General features: G+C 41.1%; 1 protein-coding gene across 1 annotated transcript in view; it reads left to right on the forward strand.

Moving 5' to 3' along the window:
- AGBL1 (ATP/GTP binding protein-like 1) overlaps nucleotides 1–22,235 on the forward strand; it is a 502,451-nt gene that overhangs the window by 37,013 nt on the left and 443,203 nt on the right. The window lies entirely within an intron of this gene.

Below are 22,235 nucleotides of genomic sequence, written 5' to 3' on the forward strand. Positions count from 1 at the left end.
GATTTATTAGAAAATATGATCATACCAGCTACCCCAGATGGGAATACTTTCCCTAGCTCTATTCAGAGATGTCACTGAAAGGAAGGTGAATTTGTTCTTTGTTATTACTCAGCTTCCCCAAAGCATTCTTCTTCCAAGAGAGAAAAGAACCAGATGAATCTAATGGAGTTAGGGTAGAGGCACAAAAATGAAGGCCAAAGAATACGATTATAGAAATGGTAGAGTGTGGTCTCTTGGGTTAGGAATTTTTCATTTCACTGTAGATTGAAATGATGTAGTAGAACCCATTTAGCTATTTTTCCAAACTAAAAGGTGGCAAACTGAAGCTGTCACTCTGGAACACAATGTGTCTTTTTCTGACCTTGACTGTGTGGTCCACTGGAGTTGGAACCACCTATTCATTCTGAGTAGCTTTTGCTTAATGCCAAGCTTGGGGTGCTTGAGGCTTACTCGCAGGCATGGAGTTGGGGACTGGATTTGTGAGTCTCTCAGTCAGGGCTCTGGAAATCCTTGACAACTTGAAGTGGTTGGATGCTGGAATAAGAGATCATGTTTTAAAACGCAGTGAAAACCAGTGTGGAGAGGTGGGTATCTGAAGATATCTCTCAAGGTTTCCCCTGGTGTAAGTCACTCCTTCAGCCAAATTGTCAGGCTATTCAGAACCTTTTAATTTTGGAATATTTTCTATGTTTATTCTAACCATACTCAACAGTCATAAACACAAAAGCTATGTGTATTAACAATCACACTAATGGGAAGTGACAGACCCTCTCTGGCCGGCCCATCAGGCCCAGGGAGGGGCGTAGCAGAAAGTCACCAGCATCCACCTCCAAATCCTCTGTCCGAACAAGACCACCAGGTGCGAGGTAGAGTCGTTGTGGAGCAACACGTTCTCCTGTGAGGAATTCTGTCCTGATACTGGCTCTCGACTTCACATTTTTTATTTCTTCCTTTTACTCCTACTCACATCCTATTGGAACAATTCGTTTTGTTCTTATCCTGTTCTGGGGTTTGCTTCTGAGTGCAAACCAGAAGTACATCTGCACTTTCTCAGAGAACTCATCGTTTGGCTGGGTCGCTTCATAATTAGATTTTTGAAAAACTTCTCATATATCAATTATTCCACTGCCTTAATCATCGTCCTCAGTATTCTCCATTATCCTACTCATTTGTCAAACTGTCTGGGTCCATGCTTCACAAAGAAAGAGTGACAGGTACTAATAGGGTGCAATGTCTACATTAATGGCTGCAGTCTTGGAATCTTTTCTCCCACATTTTTCCTTTTGCTCCCCACTTGCCCTGCTAGATCAGATTAATAGCATTGTCTTCAGTGTCTGAGCCAGAGGTCTGTTCAATGTACTGTACTTTAGGATTTCCATGATGATGATTTTAGAATTAGAGCATTCTGGAAATCCATGCTCTCTCTGTTTGTGTCCCTGTGTACTGGAAGAACTAACTTCCTGAAGCACTAACTAGTTCTATAGCTAATTAACCTACGATAATCTTGGGGATACACAGCAGACAAGGTGAATCATGGAAGGAATTCCTGGTCCTGTGTTGGGGAGTTGGGCTGAGGGGAAGATGGGCCAGTACTCGGGCACGGAACCGTTAGCTCTCCTTTCCAGTGAGAGTGGCAGAGCCCTAAAATTTACGCTATGGTGATTTAATCATGGTCCCAACCCCATCAAACTGGACATGAAAGGAACAAGCTAGCAAGATCTTAGGCAAAAGACATATATAAGGAAAGTTACATATTTCTACAGTTTGTCATTTAGTTCTTCTTGTAGAACCTGATACAAATATTCTGTCTTTGACCTGTTCTCTTCCACTTGTAGGCACTATTTTATGCTGGGTATAAATTTATTCTTTTATTACAGTCACTAAGCATGAGTGATTTACTTCTTCAACTGATCTATGAGGGTTTTTAAACACCTCATTCACTCATATATTCATTCTTTCATTATACATTTGCTGAGAGCTTACTATAGGCTGAGTACCATGTGGGTATGTAGAAATAGATGTGGTCTCTGTCTTTACGGGTTTTATAGATTAATAGGAAAGACAGATGTTAATCATAACATCCACAAATACTTGTAAAATCACAGTGGTAACAACTGCCAGTTGAAGGGTACCTAGGTGAAGGGGATGTGTGTAGGGTGTTTGGAGCTCTCGTTGGTTGAATTTGCTTGTCATCCTGGACCAACTTAGACACACAGGTACAAATGTGCCCTTTGCTGCGACTGCTCTGAAGGCGAGGTCATGGAGTAGTGTCTATTTTTCACAGGGTTTGGTAGTTTTATTTGCACTTAATACCATTTAACATTATTTAGTTCATCACACTCAGGAAATGAAAAACCCCCAAACTTAATTCCCTACCAAAATAATGGCTAGAAAATTTTTAAATATTATGTATGTGTTACACTTTCTTGAAAGCCTGCAAATCATCTGTCTTGCTGGGATCCCAGGTCTTCAGATTAAGGTGAAATTTGACCCCAAATCTGATGGGAAGTCCAGCATCCCTTTACTCTCAATGTTCACCAATAAATGCTACCTGGCAAGTTTTCCTGAAAACTTGGGGCAAAAGGTTGTTGTGATGGTGACTAAACTGTATGATGGTATAGCCAAAAAAGCTAATATTGGCTAGTCAAGATTTCAAAAGTCCCTCAGCATTTCTGCCCTTAGGGAATTTTTGCTGTTTTTCCTTCAACTCTGGTTCAGCCATTTGCTCATATTTCTAAGTCTATCCCAGTTATGCCTTGGGGGTGTCTTTCAGCAACTGTCCTCTTTTGTTAAGGATAATAAGACTTACTGAAGAGAAAATAAAAGGAATCCTTGATCAAATAAATTTGGGGAGCTCTATTCAAATATCATAAGGTGTTTTTCAAACCATAGGATGTCTTAGATTTTTTAACACATGAATATATGTTGCGATTTTTTTTTTTTTTTTTTTTGGAGACACAGTCTTACTCTGTTGCCCAGGCTAGAGTACCGTGGCATCAGCCTAGCTCACAGCAACCTCAAACTCCTGGGCTCAAGTGATGCTCCTGCCTGAGCTTCACCAGTAGCTGGGACTACAGGTGTGCACCACCATGCCCGGCTAATTTTTCTATTTTTTGTAGAGATGGGTCTCATTCTTGCTCAGGCTGGTCTTGAACTCCTGACTTCAAGTGACCCTCCCACCTCAGCCTCCCAGAATGCTAGGATTTCAGGCATGAGCTACCATGCCTGGCCTATGTTGCAAATTTTTAAAAGAGTGATTTTAAAAAGTCTTTAAAAAGATCTATTTTAAATATTTCTGAGAAATTGTATCCTTTATGATGACTTTGGCTGTAAATAGCATATGCTCTGACCTACATGATTTGAGCAACAAGAGACCTTACTGTCTCACGTAACTGAGCGCAGATGTGGGATAGACCTCAGGGTTGGATGATGCAGTGGCTCCAGGATGGCATCAAGGGCCCAGGCGTTTCCACCTTTGTCCCTGCCACACGCAGCGTTGACTTCATCCTAAGGTTAGTGGCAGGATGGCTGCAGTAGGTCTAAGCCCCAGCTCTGCATGGCAGTGTGCTTAAGAAGAGGAGTGATCATTTGTTCCTAGAGCTCTTTCTTAGGTGAGAAGAGATTTGTTCCAGAATCCCTCAATAGACAGTCTCTCATACATCTTTGGCCAGAATTGGGTATTAGCCTTATCCCTAAATTAATCAACAGCAAGGAGAATGGATGAGCTCTCCTTTAAGCACCTGGATACACATGGACTGGGTAGATACCAGCAAAAAATTGAGTTTCTGTTTAGAAGGAGTTACGTGGAATTAAGTGCTGGGCAGGCTGATCATAATGTTTGCTAAAGAAACACGTTGCTGTGGACTGAGTTGGTCCCTCCAAAATACACATGTTGAAGCCCTATCCCCCAGTGTTAGTTGGAAATAGGGTCTTTAGGAGGTAATTAAGGTTAAATGAAATCATAAGGATGGGATCTTGTAAGACTGATGGTCTTAGAAGAATAGGAAGAGGTCTCTCTCTTTCTCTCCCTCCACCCCCAGGCTGAGGAAAGAACAGGATAGAACAGCAGGGCTATTTGGCTAAAAATATTAGCTATTCTCTAACGAGAGGGAGAAATGACCTCAAAGATGATTCAGAGATTATCAGGACTGCTGCTCACCCTACAGCCTCAGAGTACACCAGCCCGGGGCAAGGCTGCCTCCACCTTGGGTTCAAAGTGTGCAGTCATACAGTCATTGCCCTGATTTCAACAGGCCAGGCCACCTCCTGAGCCTTGGGGGCAGGACCCCTACCTGGCAGAGCCGTGGGGGTGGCAGAGCATCGAGCCTTAATATCTAATGGAATTTGCTTTGCTAGGTTTGGGACATGTTTGGGACTTGTCACCCCTTTCTTCTTTCTGATTTCTCCCTTCTGGAATGGGAATGTCTGTCTTATACCTGTCCTACCATTGTATTTTGAAAGCACATAAGTTGTCTGGTCTCATGGATTCATAGTTGGAGAGGAATTTTTGCCTCAGAATGAATTGTATTCTGAGTCTCAGCCATACCTGATTTAGACAATATTTAGATGAGACTTTGGACTTTAGATTTTAGTGCTGCTGCTAAAATGAGTTAAGGCTTTATGGATATATTTTGCATGAGAGAAGGACATGAATTTTGGGGAGCCGGGGGCAGAATGCTATGGACTGAATCGTGTCCACCTAAAAATCTTATGTTGATGCCCTAACCCTCAATGTGATTGTATTAGGAGATAAGGTCTTTAGGAGGTAGTTAAGCTTAAATGAGGTCATAAGGGTGAGATCTTAATCACACAGGACTGGTGGCCTTTCTGTATGTGTGGACTGAAGGAAGGCCATGTAAGAACATAGCGAGAGGATGGCATCTGCCAACCAGGGAAGGAGCCCTCAACAGAAACTAACCCTGCCAGACCCTGCTCTGGGACTTCTGGCCTCCAGAACTGTGATAAAATAAATTCCTATTGCTTAATCCACCCAGTCTTGATATTTTATTATGGTTACCAGAGCACACTAATACCTACATCAATGTGAGAAGACATTAAAATAATATAGAAGTTTCTAGAAAAAAAGATGAAATTGTTCCTGCCAATTCTAGCCCTGGAGATTGCTGCTCAAAACAATTTGTGGTGTACCTTCCTAGTCTTTTTAATACTCACCAAATGCATGCACATATTTTTATGTGTGTATATATATATTTATCATTGTATGCCCATACTTTTTTGTTTACTTTTTACTTTTTAACATTGTTATTTTATTTATTGTGATGGAAGTTGTTTATTTCCATTCAACAAAACATATAGCCCTACCTCATTCTTTATAAAAGTTGCATAGATACACTGTGCAGATGTATTATAATTTCTTCAATCCTTTCAGTATGAGAGAACTTGTGTGAAGTGGTTCCTACACTTACCTGAACATGGGATGTCTTGGTTTGGTATTCAGCAGAACACGCTTTTGAACCTGCTGATCTAGAACTACAGGTTCTCTGTGTCTGTTGCCTTAAAAGAAGACTTTGAGTTCTGGAGACCTTTGACTATTTGGTCATGGCAGAATATAGTTGGTTGATAGTTCTCAAAAGACATGTTAACATAGGACACTAATTAATAGCCATGCACTCCCTAGTTATCATCTGGTCCCTGTGCATCAAAAATGCTAACTTTCCATTTTTTAGGAGACCAAGTTCTTTGTTCTTTCATTCATGAAAGAACTGTGCTGCTATGGAAATTGTGACATTACTCATCAGCTGACTTATTTCATCTTGGATGAACTCTCCTAGCTACGTGGCTTGAATAGAGTAAATCTGACTAATGAACTTACCGGCAGGATTTTGGCAACATAAAAGGTTCTGGCCTCCCTAGAAAAGTTTGTAAAATTTGCCTAGTGTTTACAAGAAAAATTATTTCTTGTAATTTATATTATTTGAATCTAATTTTATTTATCAACAGATACTCTGCAAATGTACAAAACCCACCCTAGTAAAGCTATTTAATCTTTATACCCATTTAATCCTATTAATGGGGTGGCTAAAATAAACATGGGTGATTCTAACATGCCTGGGCATTTACACAACTGTTTGTAAGAGCCAAGATACTGTTGTGTTTATTGTTGGGGATTGGATTGATTTCCAACAGAAAGATTATTCTGTAAATCCAATTTCCATTCAAGTGCTCTTAATTGTTATACACATATCTCAGTTTGTTACTCAGTTGTTTGAAGGCCCAGATGCTGTGTTTTAGAATATTTTTCAATTTAATTTTTAAAAAGTAAAACAATTTGATTTTTTACTTTTTCATTTTTAAAGGTTCATTTTGGCCTGGATTTATTTTAGGTGACAACACATATATATAGAGGAAAAGAAAAAGAGCTACCATCATTAAATTGATGGATCAGAGATTTAAATTTTTTTAATGAACTTCCTCCCCTGATTTCAAAAAATTACAAGCAAAAAATCCTTTGCCACTCCACTTAATGTTTAGCACCTCATTTATGTCATCAACGGTATCTTCAGTGACTTAAAATTATCACAGATTTTGGACACCAGAGGCTGAGATATTTCCCGCGCTTCATTGATTAAATGTTATTTTACAGAACTTGTTAGTTTCATTATATTATTTTTCTGGAGTAACAGACACCAATTTTTTCTTTTGCTCCCATGAAGGTGTTGCCTCAAAGAATTATGGATTCTTTAAATTGGAAAAATAATGGCCTTCTTCTTCAAGCTCTCATCCACTTTCACATATTAAAAGTATAAGACATATAATAATAGCATAATAAGTATAATTGTACTAATAGTAGCAATCATAAGTTTATTAAAGTATATATTCAATGATATAACATGCATAAATACTTGTATAACATAAAAATTTATATCTATTTTTACCATCATACTCTGCTTGGTTAATATACATTTAAAAATATACAGGAATAGTCCAGGCTACCATATCCCAGACCTACTGTAGCCTTGTCTATGGGTCAGTCAAGACCCAGGAAAGATAACTGAGAATTCTATGTAGGATATTATGACATATTTTGAATTTTCTCCCCTCTTCTCCGTCTCTGCACCCTCATGTAGAGAAAGAAGTTTCCTGTGTTCTCCAGAAAAAGCCTGGAACAACCTGTTCTCCAGGAACAATCCAGGAAGGCAAGCTTGGGTAGGATGTTGATTAAGGATGTCATTTGACTATCATCATTCTGGTCTTTTAATCTGGATATAAGTAACAAGCACGTACAGTGTCCTACAGCCTTGTCTGAGATATTGGACAGCAAAGTAGGAGCTGCCTTAAATGGAAAATGCCTTTTAGGAATCTTTTAGTCCACAGAGGTGATGTTATCACATAACACTGTGACTCATTGACAGATCCTTTCCCTCTCAACATGCAGTCCGTGCTGTCTTACTGAGAAAGCTGTGTCCAGAGATGGGTGAGAGCAGCCGGGATTCACTTCTACCCCCATGGTGTATATCGGATACCACCTCAGAAACCTGGTGGCTGGAGGGAGGAGAGGGAAGAACATTGGAATGGTGCAGCATTAGAGAGGATTGTTAACTAAAAAAAAAAAAAAATATTAACGAAGTTTATACTTTGGAAAAAGGAGAGCTTCGTTTCTCATAAAGGGTAGCAGCCTGTGGGGTGGCCATTCCAACAGGCTGGGAAGCAGAGCCCTGGCCAACAGCCAGGCACATGAGCTTCAAAGGACAGACAAAAGGGGTAAAGTTTTATACTGAGCAGGGCAGTCGAATATACATATTCAACAAGCTATAGGAGTCATGAATATTTATGAAGGGAAATCATGTGCATGTAATTGTGCTTTATCTCTCCCATCCCGCCATAGCTGGGAACTGAATTTTAACGTGTTTCTGGGGTCTCCTTGGCTGAAAGGGGTCCATTCAGTTAACAGGGGGCTTAGGATTTTATTTTTAGTTCACAGTATCAAGATTCTTATCTGAAAATTGAGAATGTGTCCAACTCTCCGGCCCCCTTGGGAACCAAGGACATCCCTTTCACTGCTAAAACTCAGTGATGTGGAGCTTCAGCAACTTTGAACCTGTTATATCAGCAACTTCAGTGGGCTGCGTGTGTTCAAAGGGGATAGAAGTTCCTTCTTTTCTAAGGGCCTTTATAGGCAATTCACACAAGGACAGGCAGGTCTGGGCACATACAGGAGGCAGGGGTGCTGGCAGACAAAGAAGGCCAATTTGAGTCCATCACTTTAACCCAATTAAGAAAGTTCAGCAAAGACTAAACCTTTGTTAGGCACAGGAGGAAGGGGCCCTGTCGTGTGATCCTATTTTCTCTCCTCTCCCTTTTTTTCTATTTTTTCTTTCTTAATTTCTTATAAGAAAGTCAATGTGCTGTAGAAATAGCACTATACTTGGAATCAGAAGACCTGGGTTTGGAATCAGAAGACCCACAATGAAAAAGTTAATTTCCTCCAAGTCTCAGTTCCTTCATAGTAAAATGAAAACAACCTCATTATCTGTTGTAAGACAGTAGAAATGAGTAAGTAAGGTCCTTGGCCTAGCACCTGCCACATTGCAAATACCCAGTGGATGCCACTGACTTCCAATCCACTGTCAAAACAGGGCAGAGAATTTTATTATGTTGGGGTAACATTTTATAACCCTTAAAATAGCAAAGGCACAATATTCTTATTTCCTACCATGCTTCTGAGGATCTAAGTAAAGAGCTGGCATGCCATACTGGAAAAACTGCCCTCCACCCTACACACTTGGAAATTGTAGAATTTTGATATGGATCAGATAAGATCCCCAGAGATTTATCACATGCAAAATCTTGGTGCTAAGGGCTGCAAGGGTTATCAGGGTACATCCCCGCCCTGCAGAAGCTTGAGATTGCATGAGGGGGCTGAGGCAAGTGGACACGTTACTGCTCAATAACCGCCATAGACGTATCCAAGATGCTTGGGGGAATTCAAACGTGGGGAGCTCACATCTCAATGTGAAGGTCAGGAAATGCTTCTAGTATAGATTTGTTTTTGTCACTCTAGGATCAACATACTCTCATGAGTCTGAGAGCTTGATAACAATTTAAAAAATGTTATGTCGTACTTTAAAGAGAGTCACAAATGCGCGATCTTACCAAAAGATACATAACAAAACTTCTCACTGATAACTTACAGCTGAAAATATTTTTGTAAGGCTTGTTTCTGAGGTCACTCTTTCAGAAACTGGCAACCTGAATATCGTTTTTCTTTGTAAGGTATTTGTGTACGTCTCAAGTATAAGAAACTGTGGCATTACAGAGGAGGGCAGATGGCTGGGTAGAATTTTGGCCCACAGACTTTCTGGGTTTCTGGTTGACAGACTGACCCCTACCTGGGCTTCGGCATTTTTGCTGCCCCAGCATAGGTATTTCTAGACTGTGTCTTCCTTTACTTCTGCTTACCCTGTCAATAGACTTCCTCTATATCTTGTCTTCCAAAACTGTGTTGAAATACTTCGTTAGCTGATGACCCCCTCCTCCCACTACCTCCACTGTAATTGGGTTACTCATTTTTGTATTTCCATTCTGAAATTAATGGAGTTTGGGAGGAATGGAAATGGATTCATGTTATTAGTTTACTTTGAGAAGTCCCTGTCTCTCATGCTACCCAATCATGCATTTGTTCTTCATTTATGCAAAGGCTGGCTTAGGATCCAATAGATTTGATGACTCAATAATTCAAAATGGAAAAGTAACAAAACTGTAAAAATGGAAGAAAAATTTCTTCATCTTGCACCCCTGGCAAGCCATTAGCCTTTTCATGGCACTCCTGGATGAAGACTGAGAGATGAGATGGGTGATGAGTCTGGGACGATGGTTAAGATCTCTATAGGGAGGGAGCCTGAAAAAAGCAGGTGGACTCTGCTTGTGGCTCTGGAGGCTTCACTAGGAAAAGCTCTGAGCTTGTTGGCCCACTTAGAGGAATCCTTATTCTCTGCTCCAGTTCTCAGGGGAGCCAAGCAACCTGCCCAGCACCTGGTTCTCCAACCAACTCAGAACCTTCATTGACCCCTTGCCTTCCTCACACCATCCCAACTCACCCTTGCTATTCTTTCATTTGCATTATTATTGTTTTAACAGACTTTATTTTTAGAGCAATTTTAAGCTCGCAGCAAAATTGAACAGAAGATACTTAGATTTCCCATAAACCCTCTGCCCTGACACATGCACAACTGCCCCCATTGTCAGCATCCCCTGCAAGAGTGGCACATTTGTTACCATTCATGAATCTACATCAGCACTTCATTATCACCCAAAGTCCATAGTTCATGTTAGGGGTCACTCTTGGTGTACAGTCCATGGATTTGGACAAATATTTGATGACATGATACTATAATGGTGGATTCAAACCATTATAGTATCATATAGAATAATTTCACTGCCCTCAAAATCCTCTGTGCTCCACCTGTTCATCCCTCCCCTTACTTCAACCTCTGACAACCACTGGTCTTTCTACTATCTCCACAGATTTGCCTTTTCCAAAATGTCATGTAGTTGGAATAATATGGTATGTAGCCTTTTTAGATTGGCTGCTTTCACTTAGCAGTATGCTATCCATACCTTTCCATGGCATGCTAGCTCATTTCCTTTTAGTGATGAATACTCTTCCATTGTCTGGATGTGCCAAAGTTTATTTATCCATTCACCACCTGAAGGAAATCCTAGTTGCTTCCAAGTTCTTGCAATTATGAATAAATCTGCTATAAACATCTGTGTGCAGGTTTTTGTGTAGACATAAGTTTCCAACTTATTTGGGTAAATACCAAGGAGCACGATTGCTGGATTGTACGGTAAAAGTTTGTTTAATTTTGTAAGAAACTGTCAAACTGTCTTCCAAAGTGGTCATTCCCATTTTGCACTGTCCCCCAGCAATGAATGAGAGTTCCTGTTGCTCCACATCCTCACCACCATTTGGTGTTGGTGGTGTTCTAGATTTTGAATACTCTAATAGGTATGCATTGGTAACTCATTGTTTTAATTTGCATTTCCCTGATGACATGTGATATAGAGCATCTTTCCATATGCTTGTCATCTGTATGTCTTCTTGATAAGGTATCTGTTAGGGTCTTTGGCTCATTTTTAATAAAGCTGTTTGTTTTCTTATTGTTGAGTTTTAAGAGTTTTCTGCTGGACCTTTCTTTTTTTTTTCTTAAAAAAATAAAGGCTCTTTCTTACAACACTTATTCTATGTGATTTCTAGAGGTAGTATGGGGTTAATATTGAGGTATACTTAAGTTTAGCAGAAGACTGTTGTAAGGTTTTTGGATGGGCAGCAGCAGAGAAAGAAAGAAAAGCAGAGTGAAAAGGGCAAGCAACGAGGCTTTATTGGGGGAGGCGGAAAGAAAGTGCTCCTGGGCAAAATTCACTGGTCCCCGAGAGAGGGGGCCAGACAAGTCACGCACCCGGAAGTGTTGAGTGGGCTTATAAAGGTTTTGGAGTTGGGGGATGGGGGTTTCTCTTTCGAGAGAACTTTTGGCGAGCAAAGTAGAGAGTTCTTTGTTACCGCCTTTAGGGCAGGACTCATGGGCTTCCTTTTTCTCTAGGGAGGGGAGGAGTGCCTGCCACCAGCCTTACAACTGTTGCAACCTATTCATTTATTAATTTATTTGCCCACCAAACATTTATTTAAAAATCAATACGTAGCAGGTACTACCGTAAGTGCTCAGACTTTAAAGATTATTATATAGTTGCTGTCCTCAAAGAGCTTCTAGCCTAATTTGCAATCAGATATATAAACAAATAATTTCTGTGTTACCGTAAAAATGCTATAATAAAGGAAATTAGAAAATGTGATGAGAACTCAAAGGAATGAGAACTTTATGGAGCCCGGAAACTTAGATAACGGGGGAGCAGAAATTTGAGCTGCATGTTGTAAGGTGGGTGGGTGGGAGATGAGCGGTTTGCCAGATGGAAAAAGACAAAGGAAAGACTTTCTAGAGAATGAGAGAACTTCCTGTTCAAACTTGTGGAGAAATGCAAGACCATAATGTGTTGATGGGAATTTCAGGTAGAACAGTGTGTCAGGAGTTTCCTGAGATATTATGGCCAATATTGGACTTCATTGGTAATAAGTCCCATCTTTTAAAGAAGTGGGATTGGCATTTTTTCCTCAAGTCTCCCCTACCATCTGAATTTTAATGTAGATCCTGATTTCTGAAAGAGCCACACACTCCAAGGATGCTGGGAATCGTAGGCATAAGTCTTGTCAATCAAGGAACGAGCACCAAATCATTGTAAGGCTTTGAGACAGACAAAAATGAGTAATTGTTCCTGCTGTTTGGAACCTCAGACCCTAGTGTGGAAAGGGTCCTCCAAAACTCAAGGGGGCTCTTTTTAGGTGATATATCTTAATTTTAGCTAAAAAAGAGGGATGTTTATGAAATTTTTGCTTGGAGTTCCAGCAATCGCAGAACTACTGAGGCATCATTGAGGATCTTGAGCATTTGAACTGAAAGAGAACTGGCTTAGGGTTACCCCTCGCTTCTTACTCAGAAAGTCCCTTGGCCAAGGCTGCTGAGCACCCACTGCCTAGGTCAGTGTTTTGAGGTGCGATTCCTAGAGCAGCAGCAGCAGCAGCAGCAGCACCTGGGAAGTTGTTAGAAGTACAATTTGTCAGGCCCCACCATAGACCTCCTGAGTCAGAAACCCTGGGGCCAGGGCCAGGAACTCTGTCTTTTAATAAGCCCCTCCAGGGATTCCGGCACAAAGTGCAGGCTCAAGTTTGAGAATCACTGGTCTCAGTTATTGCTGGTGAACTTTTCTGTTGCTATTTTATGTCCTGCCAAATGAGAAAGTGCTTTGTAGGTCTTTGCCACACTCTTTACCCTTTCCTAGAGATCTAAGCATTTTTTTTTTTAAAGAGGGATGACTAATTAATCATCAGATCCAATGACAACATTTTTTGGTATTGTTTTTGATTGTGGTAAAATGTACATAACATAATATTAGCCATTTTAACCCTTTTTAAGTGAACAATTCAGTGGCATTAATTACATTTACAATGTTGTAGAACCATCATCACTATCTATTTTCAAAACTTTTTCACTAAATTAAAACCACAATGAGATATCACTTATCCCCAGTGAGACTGGCCTTTATCAAAAAGTCCCAAAACAATAAATGTTGGCGTGGATGCGGAGAGATAGGAACACTCATGCACTGTTGGTGGGATTGCAAACTAGTGCAACCTCTGTGGAAAGCAATATGGAGATATCTTAAAGAGATACAAGTAGAAGTACCATTTTATCCAGCAATCCCATTACTGGGCATCTACCCAAAAGACCAAATGATACTGTATAAGAAAGACACCTGCACCCGAATGTTTATAGCAGCACAATTCACAATTGCAAAGATGTGGAAACAACCCAAGTGTCCATCAGTACATGGGTGGATTAATAAAATGTGGTATATGTATACCATGGAGTACTATTCAGCTTTAAGAAACAATGGTGATATAGCACCTCTTGTATACTCCTGGATAGAGCTGGAACGCATTCTACTAAGTGAGGTATCCCAAGAATGGAAAGACAAGCACCACATGTACTCACCATCAAATTGGTATTAACTGATCAACACATAAATGCACATATAAGACTAACATCTATTGGATGTTGGGCAGGGGGGAGGGGAGGGGGGAAGAGGGAGGAGGGGACGGGTATTTGCATACACAAAGAGTGCAATGCGCACCACCCGAAGGATGGACATATTTGAAACTCGGACTTGGGGTGGGGGGCAAGGGCAACATATGGAACCTAAACATCAAAAAAAAAATCTTTTTCACTATCCCAAACCAAACTCTGTAATCATTAAGCAATAACTTCCCATTTCCCTTCTCTGCAGCCCCTGGTAACCTTTAGCCTACTTTCTATCTCTATGCATTTGTCCATTGTAGGTAGCTCATGGAAGTGGAATGAATCAAGCAATATTTGTCTTTGTGTGAATGACAACCTTTTGAAGTTCTGGGTGCACTAGTGCTGGCAGGTATACTAAGCCTTGGTACCTTGCGTGGGGCCCTGTTACACCTCAATCAAACAGACCAAATAACAGTCAGGTTTGCCTTTGCTCTGCCCTTTAGCTGGAGCAAAATCAGATACATTTTTATTCATCCATTGAGTCAGAAAATGTCTGCTGGGTACCTGCACTGTGCTGTGCATTGAGATAGGATATCACATCTTTCCTTTTATGCTTCCAGATCTTTCAAGAGTGGATTGCAGCATATGTACATTTTACTTACAAACATTCAACTAAAAGTGTGGTATAGCAACTATTCTACCGTTATAGTCATCTAGCAAACATTTCATAAAATTCTATTTTGCATATATATGCTTAGTTACATACTTTACTCATTATATCTTCATATATACATATTACAGTATAGGATTATAGTATCACATCCATGTACATTATACTTTAGAAATAATTTATCAAAGTTCAAGGGTAACGTTTGCCTTAAGTGCTAACTTGAGAGAGTCAGACCTCGATGTAGAAAGAAACTCTCCTGTTTGTGAGAGCTTATTGCAATCCTGGTCTGTACCTTCCCCCAGACATTAGCTTTTTCCTTCCTGGTGTCAGGGGTTCCGAGAAGCTTCTGTCTGAGTCCTTGTCCAGTTGCTGTCGCCTGTGGATCTGGAAGTACTTCACAATCATTCTGTTTTGCACAGTCTCTGCTCATGACAAGCCAGGCGGGTGGGGTCCTCCTGGCCTCCATTGCAACACTGTGCTCCTGGTTCCTGTCCCAGGCAGTAGCCACCCTCTGTCACACTCCCTGCTGGGTGTTACTGACCAAACCAGTCTGAGGTCTGGGTTTCAATTTCTCTTATAAAAATTTCCTATGATTGATGATGGCTCCCATATCTGCCTTTGACAGTGTCTGGATGGAGTTGGGGGCAGGGGTTCTTTTTCTTTTTTTTCCAGAGACAAATGGACAAGATCCGTGCTGGGCACAGGATCTGGTTCAACCTTTGCACCATATGTTCACGGTTTTTCTTTCCTTTCACCATGCAGGAGCCATCTCGGTTTCCACTTTTGTTTTTTCCTTTCTTCCTTGAAAATGGTAATTAGCAAATCCATGTGTTATCAATTTTTGTCAGTCATCCAGGTGTGTGTGTGTGTGTGTGTGTGTGTGTGTGTGTGTGTGTGTGTGTGTGTGTGTGTGTGAGAGAGAGAGAGAGAGAGAGAGAGAGAGAGAGAGAGAGAGAGCGCGAGCGAGGAGAGAGAGATTTTATCTATCCTGCTATTCCCTCTCAAGCCAGGCAGGAGGCCGGGACTGTACCAGATGGTATTCTGGGCATCTGTGCTCTGTAGGCAACATGTCCAATCCCTTGCAAAGGTCCTCCTGCTTTACCCACCTGTTATTTGGCTAACTCCTTTTTTCCCCCACTTTCTGTTTTCTGCTCCCACGTCCCACTGCCTAGTGTGGCTCTAGGGTTAAATTCTAGATCCACCTTCTTCCTTCTTTCTGAAATCTCCCTACAGAAGCTCACTGGCCCCAGTGTTCAATGTCATGCTGGACAGCAGGGGTTAAGTACCTGATATTGGGGTCAGACACAGGTGATACCAATTCCTGCTCTGTCGCTTACTAACGTGGCTACTTCAGGCAGGTTAACTTACCTTTCTTAGTCTCTTCATCTGTAAAATGGAGATTGTCATGAGAAGTAACTGAGCTAATGTTACTTTTCATAGCAATCTGTCAAGAAATCCTGTTAGTTCCAAATTTAAAACATATCCATGTTATGTTGAGAAGATCACTCTAATTACACCCTGGAGAACAGTTTGAGGGGGGCGTAGAGTGGATAGGGTTGCATTAGTTCTGGGGCTATTACAGTAGTTAGATGAGAGATGACATTGGGTGATTTCTATTTATTTAGGTCTTTTTAAATACTTTTCCTACAGTGTTCTTTAGTTTTCAGTGTAAAAGCCTTGGATGTCTTTCGTTAAGTTTATTACCAGGAATTGTATTATTTTTGCGCTATGGAAAGTGGGATTTTAAAAAAAATTCACTTTTAAATTGTTCATTGCGAAAGTATAGGAATACAATTGAATTTTGAATATTGATCTTTTATCATTGCCACATTGCAAAGCCTATTTATTAGTTTTAATAGTATTTAGTGGATTCTTTAAGATTTTCTGTATTGAAGCATACTATCTACAAATAGAAATAGTTTTACTTCTTCTTTTCAATCTGTGTGCCATTTATTTATTCACTCACTCATTCATTCATTCCTAAATGCCCTGGCCATAACCTCCAATGCAATGTTGAACAAAGGTGGCAGAATATATGTCTCTATCTTGTTCCTGATCTTAGGGGAAAAGCATTCAGTCTTTCCTCATTATGTATCACATTAGCTATGGGTTTTTTGTAGGCCCCTGAATCAGGCTGAGGAAGTTCCCTTTTATGTCAGCTTGTTGAATGATTTTATAATGAAAGTGTGATAGATTTTATCAAATGCCTTTTCTGTGTCTATTTAGATGATCATGTGTTTTGTTAATCATTTATTCTATTGTTATGGTAAATGACTACATTGATTGAATTTCAGATGTCAAACCAACCCTGAATTCCTGGTCTAAATCCCACTTGGCCCTTGTCTTGCCTATAATCCTTTTTACTCGATACTGTGTGTGGCAACCACATGGCTTTCTACTGGTCTCTGGCTTCTACTCTTGTCTTCCCAGAGTCCTTTTTTTTTTTAAGTGAAGTAGCCAGAGAAATCTCCTAAAACATGCTAGATCATTGCTCAAAATCCTGCAGTGAATCCTCCTCTTAGAGTAAAGCCAAAGCCCTTGCAGTGCCTACCGGGCACTACATGAATGGTCCCCTGCTACCGATCACCCTCAGTTCCTGCTCTTCTCCTGCCACCCTCTTGGCTCCAGCAGGCTTGTCCAACTCGCTGTTCCTTGAACAGATCCAGCCTATTGTCACTTTAGAGTGTCTGCCCTGGCTGTGCCCTAAGCTCAGGACGTGCTTCCTCCTGACATCTGCGTGGCATCCTCCTCCCCTTCCTCTCATTCTCTTTCAGATGAAGCCCACCCCAGCCAACCTTTTAAAACTTGCAACCAATCCCTGTACAGCTGATCTCTTTGCCATGGTCTTATTTTTTCTTTTTTTCATAGCATTATCACATTTTAGAATGTTACTTTAGTGTACTTTTAAAAATGCTATTATCTATTAACCATTTCCTTCACCTAATGTTCCAGAATATTGAGAACATTCTTTGAATGCAAGGATTTTTGGTTTATCAATTCATCCTGGTACATAGTCAAGTAAATATTTGTTGGATCAATGAATAACATATATAAAGCTTAGACCAGTGCCTAGCTTTTGGAAGAGGTTCAGTAAATATTTGATGGTGTTCTGTGTTTAAATACTATCAAGTGGTAGGTATAAAATAATGCAAACCAAAACGTGTTTCCTATTTTCAGGAGCTTGTAAAGAAGACAGACATTAATAAAATAATCACACAACTGAGTGAATAATTACAAACTGAATTGTACAATGAGAAGAGGGGAGAAAAGGATCAAAGTGCCTAACAAAGGGCTGAGGGTCAAGGGAGTCTTTCCTAAGTTAGGATGGAGAGGATGAGGTATGAACCACAGGTAAGGAGGTGGGGGTTCCAGAGCATTTTAGGCTGCAGCATTAGCAAGGACAAAGGACAAGGGATGGGTACATGTTCTAGGGCTCGGCCAAAGGCCACGGGGCAGAAGTACAGAGGGTAAGAGAGAGCAGTGTGAGACAAGGCTGGAGAGGCAGCCGCCAGACTTGGTAGGGCCTCCTGGTCCGTGTTCCAGATTTGCATTTCTATCCAACAGTAAGAGCGGGTGTGGGGGTGGCAAGGTTATGGTGGCCTAATCAGATATTCTTTTGAGAAGATCCCTCTAGTTACAGCCTGAACAATGTTTTGAAGGGGACCTAGAGTGGATATGGACGGATTAGTTCTGGGACTGTAGCAGTAGTTAAGTGAGAGATATTTAGGTGATTTTAATTAGTTCCACTCTTTTTTTGCTTAACTATATTTTCTAATATACCTAGAATGATTACCTGTGATGTATCAATCCTATGAGCATGTACAATCACCTAATCCCTTGAAGTGTACAGTCCCTATTTGAAAGATAAAGAAATTGCACTGAGAGGTATTTTAGATTCCTTCTAGAATTATGTTAAAAATAGAAGAAATTAAAAGCACTAGACTTAGAGTCAGACAGAGGTAGGCTTGGATCTCAATGCTGCTGTACGTTAGGCAGGTTATTTACCCTTTGTGGACTTCTCTGTTGCTGTTTGTAAAACAGGACTAATAATTTCACCCTCTAGTATTCCTGTGAAGATCAAATGTGGTATATAATGATGCATATAGGACACTTAGCACGGTGCTTGGCATTTATAGGGCTCCCTAAATAGTGGTGACAATTATTAAAGATGCTTTTGTCATGGCTTTTAAAATTTACTTCAACTTGAAGAACTAAATTGAATTGTTGCAACTCTGTGTATTTTTGCTAAATTCCTAACAAGAGGATATTTACAAATTTGCTAAGCTTAGTTTAAGCTAAGCTTTTTCTGGGGAGGAGAGTAGAAGTGAACTGTGACCTCTAGAATCTTGGTAGAGTTATCCTACAATGTGAGAACAGGTAGGATGAGGGCCATTCAACTGTGCCTTTAGCTGTTGTTGTAATTCTCTTGGAGCAGGATGTTCTGCAAAAATTTCTACAATGACTCTTTCATTGATATAAACACAGGGGAGGTCAGATGGAAGATATGTTGGCACTTCTATTTTCTATGCCACATGGGTGCCACACTGGGAAGCTCAAATAATGTGGGAGGATAGCATGAGGTTAAACTTTAAGGAACAGTGCCCTCCCAGAAAGTCATCATCTATAAAATCAGTGGCGCTACTAGAACCATGGATGCCAGACACCCGAGTCCAGCCGGAGGCGGTCCTCACTCCAAAGGCACTAACTTTGGGGCCCCAGTTCACCCACTCAATTCAGTCAGTTTGGTTTCTTGGAGTGGAAGAAACTGAATGCTTTCTTATTCATTTAAAAACTTCAGCAGCTTACACTTTTCCTTTTCGTAGCTTTAGCCATCGGTCAACAGAGTGGTGGCCTCGGTTCTGAGGGGTTTTACTTCATTCTCAGGGCTACTCTGCGGGAGCAGGAGAGCAACAGCACAGCAATGCTCAGACAGTGGGCCTGCGCTACAGACATTTATCCACTGACTAGAGCAGAAACAAAGAGCCCTTGGTGACATTCACATGACAGACGCAAGCACCATGTGGGACATCAAACACTTTCAGTTTGCTCATTAGTTCATTCCAGATGTTTGTCCTTGTTCAGATCTTATATGGACACAACATCCTAGACAACCTCTTTTTTTCAATAAAGGAAAACATTTTTTATATATCACATTCCCAATAGGCACACCTGTGTATGTATGTGCTTTGAAATACAAGTTTCTCAGATCACTGCTAACCTTTGCTGCATGAGATGACGCTGATATATTTGATTCCATTCCAGTTTCTTATGTTTTATTAAAAAATGTAGTTTATACCTATGAAGTTGATTTTACAATGCTCTATTGGGTCACAATATGCAGTCTGAAAAACACTGTGCCTAGACAACCTAGTGACTTTCAGTCCCAAGGCTGAACACCCCCGGGTCTCCGTCTGTATGTCCTCTGACTCCTTTAGGGGTTTTCTTCCCTCTAGTGTAGATGCTTTCCCGGGTCAGCCTTCTATTCTGCTCTTGGTTGAATTTCCTCACAGATATCACCCGCTCCCATGGCTACAACTATCGTTGCTACTGTAGTAATTCATAAACATATATTTCCACCTCCGGATGCACCCAGAATTCTCTATGCATACTTCCAGCAACATTCTGAACAGTTTCAACTAGCTTTGTTCCCATCGTCTTGAACTCAGCATGTCCCAAATCGAAATCATTATTTTTCTCTAAACTTTCCCCCGTAGTCTATTAATCGCTTTCTTATTCCCCCCTTTGCCCAGCCTAAATATTTCGGGCCATTGCTGCATCTTCCCTTTCCTTTGTCCTCTGTAACTAACCTTTCATCAAATCTTGTTAATTCTTTGCTCACAACCTCCCTTTCACTTTTCCATTTTTGATACCATATCACCTTGATTAAAAAAAATGGTTTCTCATTACCTACAGAATTGAATCTGAACTCTTTAGAATACCGGACTGTGGCCTCAAATCTTATCTCGATCATTGAGCTAAATATGCCCTTTGCTGCACTGAACACTGATCCTCCACTTCTGACCTATAAAGAAATAAATCTTTTCTGGTCTCTCAGGAACCTTCCTCAATTCTTTGACTAATGTGACTCTTACCATGTGTTTCCTGCCATATAATGTCACTGTTTAGATTCATATTTGTTTGTTGTATTGCCGTGTTATTAGGTACTTTCTAGAGAATTAAGATCTGGGAGTCTCCTTGAATCTCCCTTTCAGCCTCCACGGAGTAACAAAGCCATAAAGATGCTGTGCTCTAAACCAATTATTCCCCGACTTTACTGTGCATGTGAATTGTCTGGTGGAGGTTCTGACTCAGCAGGTCAGGGATGGGGATGGGGACACACTTCTATTTAGCTCTCAGGAAACGAGAGGCTGCTGGTGCGAGACCTGCACTTTGAGTAGCAAGGCTCTAAACTTCCCTCTAACCCACTCCTTCTTTTTTCAGGCCACTGTTTTGGTTGGAGCATTTATCACTTTTCATTCGCTTAACCAGTCTGTCTGCTGCCTGTCCCTCCCCACCACTAGTTGTTCTCTCATAAAACTATTACCTCATGGACCATTACCTCATCTGTGAACTCCCAAAAACAAAAGTGCCATGCAAATCAGAAATGCAAGGCTGCTGCCCCTACAGACCTGGCCCGCGAGCTAGGACTGGCTTAGGTGCCTCATTGGAACATCCTCATTCTTTTCCTGTTTCCATGGTTTCATTCTTCTGTGCTAACCCCTTCTGATGAAATTAATTTAGCTACTCTGCTTTTCCCCCAAATACTGATTTTCTTTTTGTCCCAGCCCAAGATGAGCCCTATGTACTGTGGCTCCTAGATTTTCCACACTACCTTGGATTCCCAGCAACACCTTCAAGGCGTTCCTTCTCAAATCCGTTGTTGCCAAAACTCTGTGGGGTTACAAAAGAGTAGGGTTAGAAGAGGAAAGTTGATTAGCCAAAAGGAAAATGGTTCTGCAGGATGAATGAAGTAGCCCCTCATGTAAGCTAGCCTCGCCTTCTTTCTGACTGCCCTGTGGGTGTTTTGGTCGTGCTGAGCTGGGGTGTCATCAGCTATGGGTTTGCACTGGGCCCTGTGAATTTCAGGCCTCTGCTGTGGCAGGACCCCCTTGCAGATTATTGGAAGCAATGATGTCTCAACTGCTGCATTTCTATTGTATTTTACTTTATGTTTATTCATTTGTTTATTCTTCCTTTTACTGCTGGCTCTGTCACTCAATATTAGCTAATACATTATAAAGAGAACCATTTTTCATCAACCAGGCAGAGGCCAGGGCAGGGTCAGCAAGAGAGAAATTCTAGAAAACAACAGATGGGGAGGAAGCAGAGATGGGCAGACAGATTCCTAGATCTGGGGTCCCAGCTCTGCTCACTGTCTATATATCATCTCGGAAGGGTGAGCCAGCCTCTTTGGCCTGGTTCCTCAATCCTCAGAGAGGTGGTGGGAACAGATCACTCACTGCTTCATATGCCTTAAAGATAAGTTACTGTGGCCATTTAGAAAAGCAAACACGACTCTCCTTCCCAGACTCATACCACAGTGCTCTCCACACCAGTGAAGTTTACCTCTGCCCTGTGGGTGGGTCTTTGAGGGACCTTCCCAGATTCAGGCAACAGATTAAAAGATCACTAACACATGGGCCAAAACATGTTTTTCATTCTCATATGCCTCCTTTCACTGCAAAGATTGTGCAATTCCTGCATGGAAGAAAGTGATGAATTTGGAAGGAAAATCTTGACATAACCATTTCCACCCTAAGGAAACAACCTTGCTTTCTAGTGTGTGAGTGCATGGTCCACGGCATCCCCAGGGACATGAGTGTTTCAAGAAGTCTGCATTGCACTGCGGCCATCACTGAGCCTCCAAGTCCCGCTCCCTCCCTGCCCATCTTCCAGCATCCCCACCTGTTTCCAGGTACAAATTAAGAGACTGACAAGAGCTCTGGCTGGTATGGACAGAAAAACGAGCCGCTCTG

Source organism: Propithecus coquereli, unplaced genomic scaffold (genome assembly GCF_000956105.1).
Source record: "Propithecus coquereli isolate 6110/MARCELLA unplaced genomic scaffold, Pcoq_1.0 Scaffold20, whole genome shotgun sequence".
In the NCBI taxonomy this organism is placed as follows: Eukaryota; Metazoa; Chordata; class Mammalia; order Primates; family Indriidae; genus Propithecus; species Propithecus coquereli.